This window comes from Adiantum capillus-veneris, chromosome 13, assembly GCF_014529385.1.
Source record: "Adiantum capillus-veneris isolate H3 chromosome 13, ASM1452938v2, whole genome shotgun sequence".
Taxonomy (NCBI): Eukaryota; Viridiplantae; Streptophyta; class Polypodiopsida; order Polypodiales; family Pteridaceae; genus Adiantum; species Adiantum capillus-veneris.
In genome coordinates this window covers 48,568,844-48,586,113 of record NC_140943.1, presented here as the reverse complement: position 1 = coordinate 48,586,113, position 17,270 = coordinate 48,568,844, and the positions used below count along the sequence as shown (strand labels likewise).

The following is a 17,270-nucleotide window of genomic DNA, read 5'->3' as shown; positions in this document are numbered from 1 at the left end:
TAGGTTTTAGTAAATTTGTGCATTTTAAGTACCCTTGGGGGTAGATAAGCCTAAAAGGGGCAGAAAAAGGCCTGGCCACAAGGGCACGCAAATGGCCCATCCATTAGTTTTGGATGGGCCATTTGTGCGCCCCTGTGGCCATGCTTTTTTTGGCCCCTTATAGGCTTATCTACCCCCAAGGGTACTTAAAATGCACAAATTTACTGAAATTGACTGCAATTACATACAGAACTTGAAATTACAAAGATAATAGACAGAGTAGACACAACAGTTGATCATATTGTCATTGGAAAGTCAAATCATTACAAAGATAAGGGTGTGCAATACAAAAAGAGGGATAACTTCGGCTAATGCTCGAAGTCTCGTCGCAGTCGACGTGCAAGCTGCATATCTTTTGGCTGTATTGTCACTCGCTTTGCATGAATGGCGCATAGGTTGGTATCTTCCAACACCGAAATGATGTGGGCCTCTGCAGCTTCTTGAATAGCCTCTAGCGCTATTGCTTGCATTCTATACTGATTTCCATAGCTTTGAAGCACCTCCTTCACAGTGCGAGCAAAGGGGGCGCGTCGAATCAAGAGCTCCGTCGTCTTTTGGTAGTGGCGGATTTCTGCAAATGCCCTTGCTATTTTTCGGCGCCGCTGAGGTTGTCTTGGGGGCACTTGCACATTTGCTGGCGGGTGGCGTTTAGGATTCTTGAAAAACTTAGACTTGCGCCTATTTACATGCTTAGGGGCTGGTTCTGCAGCCTCTTCTGATTCTTCTTCTTCCCTTGGCTGTCGATCTTGTCGTGTGGGGAGAGCTTCCTGGCCTTGAGGCAATGTCTTCCCCACAACGGCCACCCGGTGTGTGCGCGGTATTTTTTCTCGCAGCCATGGTGGCTCACTCTCTGGTTCGGTGTCTGTATGGACCACCCGAGTCGTGGATGGTCCTGCTTGTGATTGGGGGCGCGACGGCTGCTCCCTATCGGACTCTGATGTTTGCTGGCCCTCTGCTTCTCTCCAGCGCTGGGCACGTTGCTTCATTCTCTTTCTAGGTGTTATATCTTGAGGAGGTGGAGATTCAACAGTCCTTGATGACTCTCGTGTTCTACCACCATGCCCACTACCAGAAGAGTTCTTGGAACGGCCAGGTGTTCGTGGCCGTTTTCTTGTGCCTTTAAGCCATGACGGCTTCTCACATCCTTGGAGGGTGTTTTTGTTGGCAGGCGGATGCTCTTTAGCGGTTTGTTTGGTGCGCGCCATTTCGTTGGTAAGAGCTCACCTGTTCTTAAGAAATGAGTGATTTATGAGAGCATGCAATATTTATAAGGGCCCATTTAAAAAGGGCCCTGTTCACACTAATTTTTTTAAAAGAAGTATTATTTTTTAAATAAACATTTCGCTACGAGTTGGACCCTACGTTCACATTTAGTGACTCGCACAGTATCCACTTTGATCCTTGTCGCACTCTGCATTGCCGCCATGCAGCATGCTTGGTGGGACCTTGCAACATTTTCCACTTGTTGCTATGCTCTTGACGACTCCATTTGCGCACTTCAATAGCAATCTTGGATTGTCGCGCACGCTCCATTGTGAGCTTATGAGCAAATGTTGTGCGAAAAAACCAGTTGAACATCTCCTCCAAATAACTGGATTGCACCATTCCACCACTATGTCGAGCATTTTTGAAGTACACTCCCCTTGCTCGATAATGGGACTTCTCCATGCCTTGAGTGCTAAAAATTTCAAGCGATCCATAGTTGTGCATAAAAAATGCACCATGCGCAAACAAGATATGCTGTTCACATGAGTAAACGATCCACATTATTAAATAAAAACAATCCCTTGTAATGAATACACCATGAATGACTTACCATGTAATGTGTGATGTTATTTTCACCCCAAGAAAGGGTGAAGACCTTAGTAAAATCCGCCAAAGCTTCTTGAAATGATTGACGTTGTTCTTCTGTTGTGCTGTTAAGGCCCATAAGCTTGACCATTTTATCAAAATGGGCCCAAACTTGCTTGCGCTTGTTTGCAAGCTCGCCATTTGAATCATTGTCAGTAATAGCTTTGCATAACTCCTTCCAAAGCTCCCAAAGGTTACCTGCCTGCTGGTTGGAGCTGTTTTGAGCATCATATCGACTTGGCTTTCCTTGGGAAACTCTCTTCAAAAAGTGTCTAGCTTTTTGTCCACTCATTGACACTTGTTGAGCAATTTCATGGGCCTCCCCTGTGTTCTTTGCAGCAACTATAGACACATTTCCACTGTGACAGCCAATGGAATTCAAGAGTACCTCCACTCTTTCGATCACTTCCTGGGACTTTTCCAACGGTTTCATTGTGAAAGCATAGTCAATGTGGAGCTTCAATAGCCTATCAAAAATGCGCATGAGTGCGTGTAATGTACAAAAATGTACATTCGATAGAGGAAATCGAAAGATTGGATTCCAAGCGTGGTCCTTTTGATCACGGTCTGTTAGGAAATAAGACGTAGCTAAATAGATAATTGAGTAGATTACTTAATGGAGAGAGACAGATTTATATACACGAGATTATAGAGTAGAGAGAGAGAGAGAGAGAGAGAGTACACACGATATACGTGGTTCACCCAATGTGGGCTACGCCCACGGGAAAGCAATCACTCAATGGCTTTAGTACTTCAAAACAAGAAGTAGTTTACAAAGGGATTATATCCTTAATGGAGCTCCCGCCTTGCTTCACTCTCACCACCTCACACTCACCTTGTTACATCAACTTCACACACTATGAAATGTGTGTAGAAATGGCCTCCTTTTATAGGCCAAAAGGGCTTCCCTCTCTTATGAGAGACAGCCATGTGTAGCCGCCCTTGTGCGAATAAGTCCAAATTGGACCCTCCAATCCGCCCATGTGTGGCCGCCCTTGAGAAGACAAGTCCGCTTTTGAATTCGGCCACCGGCCACCGGCCATCGGCCATTGACTACCGGCCACCGGCCAACCGACCGGTTGTTTTCCGACAACTTTCCGGCCGCCGTCCGACCATAATATTCCGGCGAAAAAGAATATTCCTTTAAAGTTGCCCCTGATTCTTGTCCGTCAAAATTTTGGTTTCCGGTGAGTGATTTTCCTTCACGCACGATGGCTTCTCCTCATAATGGGGGCCTTACAAATGTGCGCTTTTACCATAGAAAATTACAAGGGTAAATCAGGCTCCATACTTAACAATCTCCCACTTGGAGACTGATCTCCAAACCAAACCTGTGACTGCTTTCCATTCTGGCTTCTTATCCTTGAATGCCGATTGAAGATGAGAAAAATCTCAACTTCTCCTTGTTGACCACCTTTGTAAACATGTCTGCAGGATTTTCACTTGTATGCACCTTTCCTAGATTTAGTTGTCCCTCTTCCAAAAGAGTGCGTATGAAGTGATATCTCACCTCAATGTGCTTTGTCCTTGAATGAAAGGCTGAGTTCTTCGCAAGATGGATAGCGCTTTGGCTATCACTGTACAAGACACAATTGTCTTGTTTAAATCCAAGCTCTTCTAAGAATCTGTGAAGCCACAGAATTTCTTTGCTTGCCTCCGTCATTGCTACATACTCTGCTTCAGTGGTAGAAAGTGAAACCACTTTCTGCAGCTTTGAAGCCTAGCTTACTGCTGTGCCTCCAATCGTGAACACATAGCCAGTAGTGCTCCTTCGAGTATCTTTGTCACCTGCCATATCTGCATCAGCATACCCTTCTAGAAAAATATCAGTTCCTCCAAAATACAAAGCATTTGTTGTTGTCCCTTTTAGATACCTAAGTATCCACTTCACAACTTGCCAATGCTCTTTACCTGGGTTGTCCATGAACCTACTCACAACTCCCACTGCATGTGCAATGTCTGGCCTTGTCCATACCATAGCATACATTAGAGAACCTACCGCTGCAGCATATGGAACTTTAGACATATAGGCTATCTCCTCTTGTGTCTTTGGACACATATCCTTCGTTAGTTTAAAATGACCAGCCAAAGGTGTAGAAACTGGTTTTGCATTTTTCATTGCAAACCTTTCTAGTACCTTCTTGATGTAATCTTCTTGAGATAGCTTTATTGTCTTCTTTGTCCTGTCCCTTGATATTTTCATACCAAGTATCCTCTTTGCAGCACCTAAATCTTTCATTGAAAAAGATTTGGACGGCTCCTCTTTTAGGTCTTTGATGTCCTGCATGTTAGCACTTGCAATCAACATGTCATCAACATACAACATTAGGATGATGAATTTCCCATCTTCCAAATTCTCCGTGTAGACGTAGTGCTCTGAGTTGCATCTTGTGAATCCATGATCCAACATCCATCGATCAAACTTCAAGTACCATTGTCTTGATGCTTGCTTTAAACCATACAAGCTCTTCTTTAATCTGCAAACCATTTGCTCCTTACCTTTTACTTCATACCCCTTTGGTTGAAGCATGTAGATTTCCTCCTCTAAGTCACCGTGAGGGAATGTCGTATTTACATCCATTTGCTCGAGATTTAGATCATGAGAAGCCACAAGGCTTAAGACGAGCCTAATTGAGTTCATTTTTACAACAGGAGAAAATATTTCATTGAAGTCAATACCTTTCTTTTGAGAAAAACCTTTTACCACAAGCCTAGACTTGTACCTTTTCTTCCCACCTTCTTCTTCCTTTAGCTTATACACCCATTTGTTTTGAAGTGCCCGCTTACCTTTAGGCAACTCAACCAACTCCCATGTTTGGTTGCGATGTAGTGAGTCCATCTCCACTTGCATGCTCTTCGTCCATTCTTCTTTGGATTCATGTTGCATAGCTTCTTCATATGATTCCGGCTCTCCAGAATCTGAGATCAAGAGATGGTTGAAGGAAGGAACAAACCTTTCTGGAGGTTTACTTGCTCTTGTAGATCTTCGGGCAATAGGTTGAGGCTCCTCATTTGGTTGACGTTGTTGCACATTGTCACCGTTTGCAGTCCTTGAGTCTTCACCGTCCTCAAGCTCCATGTACTCATCACCTGTTTCTTTTGTTTGTTTTCTTTCCAAGTAATCTTTGTACATATTTTGTTCGTTAAAAATTACATCCCTACTCCTTAAGATTTTACCATCTTCAGGATTCCATAGGTGATACCCAAAGTCTCCTTCTCCATAGCCAATGAAGAAACACTTTTTGGACTTTGCATCTAACTTTTTGATCTTAGTTTTCTATCTATGTGCATGAAAGCCTCACACCCAAACTCTTTGAGAAATTCATAATTCACCGGTTTACCTGTCCATGCCTCTTCTGGAACTCCCCCATCCAATGCCGTTGAGGGTGACCGATTGATTAAGTACACAAACGTACTTACAGCTTCCGCCCAAAGCTCAAGCGGTAGGCCTGCATGTAGCCGCATGCTTCGTGCTCGTTCCATGATTGTCCTGTTCATCCTTTCCGAAATCCCATTTTGTTGAGGTGTCCTTGGGGTTGTCCTTTGCCTCCGAATGCCATTGCTAGCACAAAAGCTTTCAAAAGCTTGGCTGCAATATTCGCCTCCATTGTCAGATCTGAGGCATTTAACCTTGGTACCTGTTTCATTCTCCACAAAGGCTTTCCACCTTTGAAATATGGAAAATACATCGGATTTATTCTTCATGACATAAACCCATGTTTTTCTAGTCGCATCGTCTATGAATGTTACATAGTACAATGAGCCACCAAGTGATGGTGTACTTGCAGGACCCCAAACATCAGAATGAACCAACTCAAGTTTTTTATTTTTTCTTTCATTTCCTAATTTTTGAAATTTTACCCTCTTTTGTTTACCATAAACACAATCTTCACAGAACTCTAAGTCCACTTCTTTCAAACCTGGTAGAAGCTTCTTTGTTTGAAGGATTTGCATTCCTTTGGCACTCATATGCCCAAGTCGGTAGTGCCACACCGCACTGTCAACTTCTGTAGTTGCTGCACAAGCTAAAGGTTGCGTGCTAACAGTACACAAGTAAAGTGTACCGACTTTTTCACCCTTGGCAACCACCAAAGATCCCTTTGAGATCTTCCACCGTTTGTTTCCGAATGCAATGTTGTGACCTTCATCGTCCAATTATCCTGTAGAGATCAAATTTTTGCGAAGAGAAGGAACATGCCTAACATCTTTAAGCTTCCATTCATTTCCGTTAGCAGTTTTGACAAAAACTGTACCTTTGCCGACAATCTCACAAGCTTCATCATCTCCCAAGTATACATACCCAAAATTACCTTTGGTGTAGTCTTGGAAATGTTGCTTGTGTGGTGTCACATGGAATGAAGCCCCGGAATCTACTATCCAAGAATTAGACACATTGTCTAATGAGAGAATTAGAGCATCTTGCTCTACTTTACCTGCCACATTGGCCTCCGATGTTGGCTTGTTGTCTTGAGACTCTGTCTCCTTCTTCTTCTTGGACCAGCAATCCTTCTTGACGTGGCCCTTCTTGCCGCAGTTCCAACATTCAAGAACCGACTTTGTGCGTGACTTGCTCCGCCTTGAGCGATCACGACCCTTTTGGTTTTTGAACCTCTCCTTAAGCCTTCCTCTTGTTTCCACTGATAGTGCAGCACTTGATGATTCTCCTGTGCTTCTCCTTTGTATTTCCACGCTTAGGAGAACACCCACAACATCATCAAACTTAAGAGTATTTGTGCCAGAGATAGAATTACTTACAGCCATCACAAGGCTGTCCCAACTATCCGGTAGAGAGGATAGTATAAGGAGAGCTCGCACTTCGTCATCGAAATTGATTTTCACTGATCGAAGTTGACTTATGTTTGTGTTAAAGTCATTTAGGTGTTCTGCAACTGAACCATTCCCTGCCATCTTTAGATTGAACAAGTGCTTCATAAGAAATACCTTATTGGATGCCGATGGTTTCTCGTAGAAGTCGTCAAGTGACTTCATCAAGTCCTCCGTGGTCTTCATCTCCGAAACATTGAAGGCCACCGTTGACGCCAAGCTTAACCAGATTGTTCCCAGTGCCTTTCGATCAAGCACAATCCATGCTTCATCTGCCATTGTTGCGGGCTTCTTCGCAAGACCGCCTAGTGGCAAATAGAGGTCCTTCTGGTAGAGATAGTCTTCAATCTGCATCTTCCAATGTTGGTAGTTTTTGCCGTTGAACTTCTCAATCTTGAGCTTCCCTTCCTCCGCCATAACTCCCACTCAATTCAAGGAATCCTTTCCTTGAGATAATTTAGCTACGAGCAAACCTTGCTCTGATACCAGTTGTAAGGAAATAAGACGTAGCTAAATAGATAATTGAGTAGATTACTTAATGGAGAGAGACAGATTTATATACACGAGATTATAGAGTAGAGAGAGAGAGAGAGAGTACACACGATATACGTGGTTCACCCAATGTGGGCTACGTCCACGGGAAAGCAGCCACTCAATGGCTTTAGTACTTCAAAACAAGAAGTAGTTTACAAAGGGATTATATCCTTAATGGAGCTCCTGCCTTGCTTCGCTGTCACCACCTCACACTCACCTTGTTGCATCAACTTCACAAACTATGAAATGTGTGTAGAAATGGCCTCCTTTTATAGGCCAAAAGGGTTGCCCTCTCTTATGAGAGACAGCCATGTGTAGCCGCCCTTGTGCGAATAAGTCCAAATTGGACCCTCCAATCCGCCCATGTGTGGCCGCCCTTGAGAAGACAAGTCCGCTTTTGAATTCGGCCACCGGCCACCGGCCATTGACTTCCGACCACCGGCCACCGGCCATTGACTTCCGACCACCGGCCATCGGCCATTGACTACCGGCCACCGACCAACCGACCGGTTGTTTCCTGACCACTTTCCGGCCGCCGTCCGACCATAATATTCCGGCGAAAAAAAATTTATCGGGGGCCTCCGCCCCCGAGGCCTTTAAAGTTGCCCCTGATTCTTGTCCGTCAAAATTTTGGTTTCCGGTGAGTGATTTTCCTTCACGCACGATGGCTTCTCCTCATAATGGGGGCCTTACAAATGTGCGCTTTTACCACAGAAAATTACAAGGGTAAATCAGGCTCCATACTTAACACGGTCTGGGGCATTGAGCATGGGACATCTCAGAATAGATGCTTCCCATTCTCTACCTTCATCTCCGACATCATGACAATCTAACCCTTGTTCTCCATGCCCTTGCCATGGAAGCATGTAACCGGCCTTTGCAGTGCTCTTATGTGATTTTTGTCCATATGGTTTGTACCCTTGAGTGCAAAATGGACAAGGCATGAGAGAAGAAGCCCCTTGTTTTCATCCAAGCAAACACTTTATGGTCTTCAAATCCCCACCTAAGTGCCACTCCACATCATAACTACCAAAGCCCTCAATCTCCAACTTCTGACCTGCAATTTGGGAGTGTATTACTTCTATGATCCATGGAGTTCTCTCAAAAATCCATGAAAGTACTCCATTGGTCTCTTTGGGAACCTCAATAGCACCCAACCACCAAATGTCTTTCTCTGATTGCACGCTAAAAGATAGGGTGGGATATGGCTCGACTGAATCCCTTCGCTTGGTTTGCAGAAGGGCCTCGTTCATTAGAGTGACACTTAGCCTCTCTAACCTTCGTCCTTTCACTATTTGACACTCATCGAGTTTCAGCACAAAAGTGACTTTTGTGCCAAGCACTACAAAATAAATAGTGCTAAGACCTTAAACTTCAGCGTCTATGATAAGAATAATACCAAAGAAAAAAGTAAAGTGTGTCACCTTCTTCAGGTAACTCGTAAAATCTAAGCATGGCTTCTTGAAGCCTTCTACGATCCACGAAAATATTGTTCCACATTGTGTAAGGAAAGCCCTTCTCCGAAGGTCTTATGGATTGTTTCTTACCTTTTCCCCTTGTCTTTGTTGCGCATGAAGCATAAAGGGAAGTTGGCATTGTGTCCTCAATGTGTAGGTATGTCCCAATGCGGGAGAACACATCTTCGTTTGTGGCCTTCTTTGCGAGCTTGACCTTGTGAGGAACAGGAAATAGGTTTTCCACAATGCCATGTTCTTTGAGGGCATCCTTTAGGAGTTGAAAAATAGCCTGATAGGCTTTGGTGCTGATTCCAGCCTCATCACAAGCTTGTTGAACATCATCATCACTAACCACATTTCTTAATTTACGCATAAGGTCCTTGGGGACTGCATCCTTAATGTGCTTACCTCCAGGTGATTGTAAGATAGAAATCACGTCCTTGGTATTGAGACAACTAGTGAGAAGGTTGACTCGACTATCTTGGCTTGTTCCACCGCATGCCTCCTGGATGAAGTTTCTGGCAACAAACAAACATAAATGTTAGAAAATAGTGTGAAGTAAGAATGCATCATGCAAGTAAAGACCAAATCACCTTGTGGCTGTAACTCGTCGTTTGTGTGCTCCTCCGAAATGTGCAAGAGTTTCAATGTATGAATACGGGCGTTTGCATTCCCTTGCACCAAGGGGTGTTTCTTTCAAGTATGTGATGGTGTTGGTAAGCTTCTGGATGTGGGACTCCTTTTCTTGCATTTGTTGTTCAAGACTTTTAACTACCCTCTCCGAAGAGGCAACACTCTCTTGTAATGCCGTCGTCTTGAGGTGAAGAGCTTGACATTCGTGCATCCACATATGCAAAGAAGCACCTGCACCCATACACAGCCGCTTGCCATAGCCTAACAAGCCTGCTTCTCCCCTCCCAAGAAATTGAAGAAATGTGGAAAGGCTTTTAAACGGTTGATGGAAGCGGCTTATAGGATCGTAAGGGTACAAATGGCCATCCACCCAAATGTCAACATTGGTCTCACAAGCGGTGCGACGTTCCTGTGATGACCTTTGATCACCCTCACTAGTGTTCTTCGGTGCAAATGCCGTGGGTAAGCGAATATGTATGATTTTGGTGTGCAGAGTACGTGGTGGTGGAAGCAAACCATTTGTGATGTCCGTGAGCACCATGGAAGCTGTTGCGTGAGGAAGCAAATGATGAAAAGATAGAGGGGGAAGGGTAGAGAGGCCGAGCAGGATAGGAGGAGAGAAGGAGGGAGGGGAGGGAGGGAGAGATTGGGGAGGAGGAGGAAGGTAGGGGCAGAGAGAGAGAGGAGAGGAGAGGGAGAGAGGAGGGAGGAGGGAGGAGGAAGGAGGAGGAGAGAACAAAATGTTTATTACTTTTTGGGGGAAAAGATTTTTGAAAAAATGGACTTTCTAAGATTCTAGGTTAAAAAATGGGTCAAAAAATGATTTTTGGATATGTATATATGTTGGGAGGGAGTTTTAAGTAAAAAACAAATAAAAATGATTTTTTTTAAAAAAAAGTCAAATTTTGACTCTTTTTGACCCACGGAATTGCTGATGTGGACACACCCCTATGCTTCCTTCACTTTTAAAAAAGCTAGAGAGAGAAAGCAACCCTTTAGGTCCACATCCTACATTTGTCTAAAAAAAAGGCTAGAAAAGCCTACTCAAAACTACCTTCTTCAATGCCCTTGCCCCCTAAACCCCACACAACATTAGCCTTAATCCCTAAAAATTAGGATTCCTTACAAGGCCCATGCAAGGTTCATATTTCTCCTAATGAGATGAGAGGCACACTTAACTGGAACATTCAAGGGATTAGTTGGCTAAGCATGGGCACCCAAGTGTGAATGGGGTGAGCTCATATAAAAGTCAACTAAACCTAAAATTCACTCATTCTCTCATTTGTGCAATTGAAGAGTGCTCTTGCTCCATCTCCATCTTCTTCTTCTTCATCTCCTTGTGTGTGTGTGTGTGTGTGTATGCGTGAGAGAGAGAGAGAGAGAGCATTGCAGTGGCACAACGGTGGCGAGGTGACTGAGCACGGCGTAGCGGAGCCTCCCTCTTCTTCGTTGCAAGGAATCCCCCATGACAGCAAGCGTAGAGCGGTGAGTGACACACCATCATCTGCTTTGAGCTTACTAGTTTAGGCTAGTTGCGTGCTTGGAGCCATCTGTGGCTCGCACACAATATATTGGCAAGTTCCTTTCATTGACACATGCGACATACGTGCACACCTTGTTGACTTGAGAGTGTTTCCACACGTGTGTGTGGAGTCATACGAGACCACTTGTTTGAGGATCTTATTCCTCCTTTTGACCATTTTTTGAACACACATTGACTTGCAACGTTATTAACACAAACTTTTGAGCTTGAGCTCAATTTCCACCCTTGTGATAAGCACATGCATTTTTTTCTCATTCATTGTGCCACAACTCTTATGCTTTATTCAACATACCTATGTAATTGAGATTCGTACATGCATAAAGCCCATTTCCAATGCTTGTAGCGGTCAATAATATGGCCTTGCACACACACATGAAAGCAAGATGCACACTCGATTATACAATGAAAATTAAGCCAATTGTTCTTCAAAATTTCAAAATCTCTCATCCGACTTACTTCAAAGGGGTGATTTGTTAAACTCATGCACAAAGGTTTGTTTACAAATCCACCAAGTGAATAATGCCTATGCAGCTTTGAGTGATTAGCTTCTCCTTGACCAATCCAAGCACATTTTACCATCATCGCAAATGAATTGCTCATTCAACCGTAATTAGGTTTATCTTAGCTATACCCGTAGTTTGATTTGGGCCACAAATAGGCACATTGTTCAATGCAAAATTACCATGATTAGTCAATTTGTCATACATCACAATGATAATATGCATAAAAATTGTTTTCAATTGAATACCAATTGAATCATCCCAAGTCGGTCAATCTTATGTGCACCACCTTTTTAGGTTTTTTAATCATCATAATTGGCAACCAAAACCAATTATTCATTTTCTCATTGGATAGATCATGCCATTTCATAGGCACACACATTAACGCATTTCTCCATGTTCATCAAATTGTTTCATCATTAGCATGGCAATGCACTAAAAGTCTACACAATTGAATACCAATTGAGTAATCTATCTCAATTCTCAAAGCCAATTGTGACATAAACATTAATTATTTGGCCAAATTAATCATCATAATTGGTAAAAAATACCAATTGTTCATTCACACATTGGATTGCACATGCCCTTGATTGACACACACACCCAAATTTAGGCCAAAAAGTATGCAGTGACGGGAGCAAAGCGAACCCCGAACCCCGACGGCCTCTAAAACACCGGGGACCGAATGGCGCGCCTCGAGCCTATCATGGTAAAGCAAACAGGGGGCACCACCTAGCTTCAGCGGCTAGGACACAAACAACACACCACTATAACAAAGTTTTCATCCAAGAGAGATGGATGCTTGGGAGTAATGATGAAGAGGAAAGGGAATGAGATCAAGTGAGAGAGAGAGAGAGAGAGAGAGAGAGAGAGAGAGAGAGAGAGTGAGGGAGGGGGTATAGCGGCTTAGTACTTAGGCACCACAAAAGGATGGCGAATCCGCACACCCTTCACACATACACAAGCTCACTCCAAACACAAGACTAGGTGGCGATTCCTCACACCTCACATGGGCAAAACATTGCAAGAAAACATACTCACAAAACCTCAAGCTTTATTTAGAGAATAAGGTGATGAAATGGGGAGCATAGGGTAGGGGAATGAGAAGGCAGAGTGTGGTAGAGCACATGGCGGATAGGTGGGAGTTGATGGCGAAGACTCGCACGAGGGTTATGGCCATCATCCTTCATTTAGTTTCCCTTCATCTTCCATAGCCCAAGGGTGTAGAGGTCATGCTCAAGACGAGCATGGTGATTGCGGTGATGGTGATGGTGTGGGTGTGTGTGTGTGCACTAGGCACACACAGTGCATAGTGTACTCTTTGGTGATGGTGTGTGTTTTTGTGTGATGGTGACTCCTCTTTATATAGGGGAGGAGGGGGGGGAGAAATTCTAGAATTTAGAAATGAAGAAATCATTATCTACATAGGCCATGTGACTGTGGGCCCCACTTGTCTGGCTGTGTGTATATGTGCCAGAATAGCAGTCTCATGAGAGAGAGACTAAGAGAGAGAGATGGGTTGATGAAAAAAAGTGAGAGGTGACATGGAGAATAAAGTAATTACAAGAGGGGAGAGAGAGGAGTGTGTTCAGAGGTGAATCTGTGTGCAGATGTGTGTGAACACAAGAAAAATCAGGTAACCACCGGGTGGGGATGGGTCTGTGGGCACCTTTTTTAGTGAAACTGAGTGTGTGTGAGTGTGGGGGAGGTTATTTAGCTACAAGACAAGAGATATGGCGCCCTTTAGAGAGAGGGGGGGGTATTTGGGTCATGGGATATGATAGGAGAGAGAAAGGGGGGTGGGGTATACTATTTTGGAAGATAGGGTAAGTTGCATGTGAGTTAGGGTGCATTATTGGTGAGAGGTGGGGTAGCTTGAGGGGAGAGAGAAAGGAGAAAGGACAAGGGGAAGAGAGAGGGGGTTGACCTTTTGAGTGGAGGAGAGGAAAAGGGACACACGGCGGGGCAACAGTGAAGAAAAAGGAGGCAAGGTGGGGATGAGCTGCCCCACAGGCATGAGGTGGCCTATTTTACCTTTCTCATATATTTACATAATCATACTTTATTTTTTTCTTACTTTTTTCCAATGTCTTTTATCACTCCCTCCCTAAGAGGGGGTTTTCATGGGGTGGGGACGAGAGAAGAGGGGTATGGGAGCTTGGCTTGTGAAAAGCCCCCATCAACAGCTATTCCATTAATTTCACATTATAATGCTCAAATTGCAAACTCAATTTCACATTGTAATGCTCAAATTGCAAACTCAATCAATCATAAGTGAATGCATGCATGCTCAATTTCTAAAAAATTAACACTATTTTGACCCAATCAAGCAATGCACACACTCAAAAGTTAAGCACAAAAGATCAAATTTGACTCAATTGGCAATGCATTTTGGCTTACACCTAATGATTGCACACAATTTTCATGCACATTTCACAATCAAAAAGAATTTTGGTGCCCCAATTGACCATCAATCATTGAAAATCAAGTGGTCTTGGATGGGCACACACACTTAAATTTTGCCCAATCTTTTGGCAATTAGGATTATCCAATGATTGATTAGCCTAGCATACACATCAATTACATGATTGCATACTCAATTCCACACTGCAAGATTAGGTGCACACACACTTGAATTTTTTGGCAGTTTTTTTCTCCTTCTTTGGTGCATTACACACACAATGATTTTTATACACACACATAAATTCTTGATGAGAATGAAGAATTATCTTGACACACATGAGGTTCATTAGTCAAAATTTGACAATCAATTTCATTCCAAGTGAATCAAATTAGATGCAAGTGTAGGTCAATTGAGTTACACACTAATTTTAGCAAATAATTAGCAACATTGAACCACATTAATCAATCAAAAATTGACATGAGCAAGTGAGTGCACTTACATCGTAATCACACTCCAAGCTATTCCTTTGCTCCACATGAAGTCACGTCATTGCACACACAAGTGTGTGCACCATCAAATCGGCTCCAAACTTTGACCATTGTAGGCCAAAAATCAAACACTCAAATCATCAAATTAGGCACTGATTAGCACAATTAACTTGATTAGAGTAATGATTCCACCTCTTGCAAGGGAATTAATCATACATTACACATCAAATCTAAACTGCTAGTTTAGAAAAGTTAGTCAAAAATTAGTAAAAATAAGCATGGAATGAGTACAATTAGCATGGAAATGAAGCAAAATTAACAAGGGTTACTATGAAATTAGTGAAATTGGGGGTGGAATTAGGGGTTTGGAGTATTCATAACTCAAAGTTAGCTTCAATAACTTGCAAAAACATCATCAAATCAAACCAAAATTGAGTTACACACACTCAAAAATCGATGAAATTAGTAGTGAAATTACTCTATCCTTAACATCATATACTCACTAGCTTAGGTTATTGATCCCTGACAACGGTGCCAAATGTTGGGAGGTGTTGTAGCAACGACCTAATCGCAATCCACACAAAATTATCAAATCTGTGGATCGGCAATCCGGCTAGGGCATGGAAGCACGAGCATCGGATAAATAGAAATAGAGGGTTCAAGAGAATACCTCACCAATGCAAGTAGACATTATCCATGGCAAGACTAACTCTAAACATACTCTAATTACTAATCAATCAACTCCTACACACATCAAGCCCATCGAAGTCCGACTTGCCAATCTTATGGAGTCACAAGAACACAGTCAAACACAATCATCCATGATCAAAGCACACACTAATTGCGTTGAAGTTGGCTTTCCAAATTATCAGATGCCAACCAAGGCACTCTAATCACATCACACACAAGTGGCATTGAGCTCAAGGCTCTTAAACCTTCACACACTTAAGCACACAATTAGGCACAAACTCTAATGACGACCAATAGTGCACACACACTACACTAATCAAGAGAACTTAAGCACACAATTAGGCACAAACTCTAATGACGACCAATAGTGCACACACACTACACTAATCAAGAGAATTAGAGAAATAATCAACTAGTTGAAATACTTATGAAAGAAGAGAGTTAAGATCAAAGCAAGTAGTACTTACCTCTCTCAAATTTAGAATAATGAGAGTGTAATATTACTTCATGACATAATGAAATGTAGAGAAGATAAGACTAATGAGTAAAATAGGGATTAAATTAATCAAGCTTCTTTAATTACAATGGATTAGTACTAGCCTCTTAAGCATGGGCATTAAGCTCAAGGCTAGTCTATCCATAGAGTGAACACGAGAGAGAGAGAGAGAGAGAGAGAGAGAGAGAGAGAGAGAGAGCTCTCAAAAGTGGATCCTCAAGAGTGGATACTCAATAATGAAGCCTCCTTGCATAAAGGCTTCCTTTTAAAGGCTTTCACCACAATCCCTTCTACTATGGGTTTAAGTTTGAGCCCTCTAGCTAGCATATACAACTTGGAACTCCCAATGAGCCCAAGACTTATACAAAGTGAGTTGGAAATATTATGCACAACCATAGCATATCTCCGGCTTGATGCATATTCGGTGTAGCCTATGTTAGCCACTGCTAACAGATGGGAACGAGGAGGCTTTGAGACGGTCGGCCATGTTGAAGGCGTGGACGGTGTCGATATTGTCGAGATTTTATCCAGCAAGAAATACGTGGAGGGAGAGGATGATGTGCCCAAAATGGGAGGGTGGCCTCTATCCAACACAGGAGGGAGGGGGAGGGGGGGGGGGGGGGGGGGGGGGGGGGATCCTGGAAGAAGAACCAGCCGTGAGAGTGAATGAAGGCGAGCCTTTGGAGAATCAGCTAACCCGGCATGAAGAGAAGACCTAGAAATTCTTAGAGAAGTATCAGGAGCTTGGGGAGGCCTATCACGGGAAGGAGATATAGACGGAGGACTAGATGGTTCAGTGGACAGTGTCTCACATCAAGGTAAGGGAGGGCCTAAAGAAACAGGTGGGGGGCCTTTATTTTTAGGCGGAGAAGGCCTCCTTGCAAACAAGTTATGGGTTGCCACCCCTATTGCCTAGTACTACCTTGGCCGCCCTGCCTTATCCTCTATCGAGCCAGTTGGGCTCTAGGTTATCAAGGTTGGCTGCCACCCCCTCTTGATGTGAAGAGCTCTTTTATCTTCTCAATGAGGAGAGAGGGTATAACCAGCACATGTTACCTACTCTTGCCCTTATTTAGCTCGAAAGACCGCCCATATTTCTACCATCGATGCCCCGTGCAACACCTCTTCACCACTTCATATGCGGAGCTTCCCAGTTACTCGCGCGACTCGTGCCAAATAATGGCTTGGTGCAGCCACCCTAGCCAACCTAGGACATGACCTTAAGAGGGTCATTTGGCGGGTAATCAACTAGCTCATTCTCCCCATTGAGCTTACCTTGGAGGAGATCGACATGGTGGCATGCCACATCGGCATCTATGCGGTCCTCATGGGCCAGACTAAGGCACCCAATATGTGGGAGGCCTACTAGTCCTGGTCCTTCTGGTCCTTTGTTATGGAAAAGTGGGGAGACAAGTGTCCGAAGCCCCTCTTGAAACGGATCCTCTACTCTGGCCTAAATGGGGCCAACTTGACTAGTCAGAGGGGTGCTATTGCATTGCGCATTAAGGAGGCACACTGTGAGGTCCCTGCCCCTTGTCGAGAGGAGCGGAGTACCTTTGATAGGTCTCCAATCCTGATAAGGAAAAACCCAACGGACATTGCCTTAGCTACTACGTAGCCACGGGCATGAACCGTTAGTGAAGGATTGGTCCTATCTTGCTCTGGCGGAGCGTGACCACCATAACCCTATATAAAAACTATCTATAATCAATTATACCTAAAAGTATAAATCTTAGAGTGACCAACCTGTGCGTTTTTTTCCCCATATTTCAGAAGCACAGCCGCCAAGGTTTGTCTCTTTTAAGATTTAT

At 43.6% G+C, this 17,270-nt stretch overlaps 1 pseudogene; it reads left to right on the top strand.

Moving 5' to 3' along the window:
- LOC147443951 (uncharacterized) overlaps window positions 1-16,535 on the top strand; it is a 32,630-nt pseudogene extending 16,095 nt beyond the window's left edge.
- The last annotated feature ends 735 nt before the right edge of the window (window positions 16,536-17,270 follow it).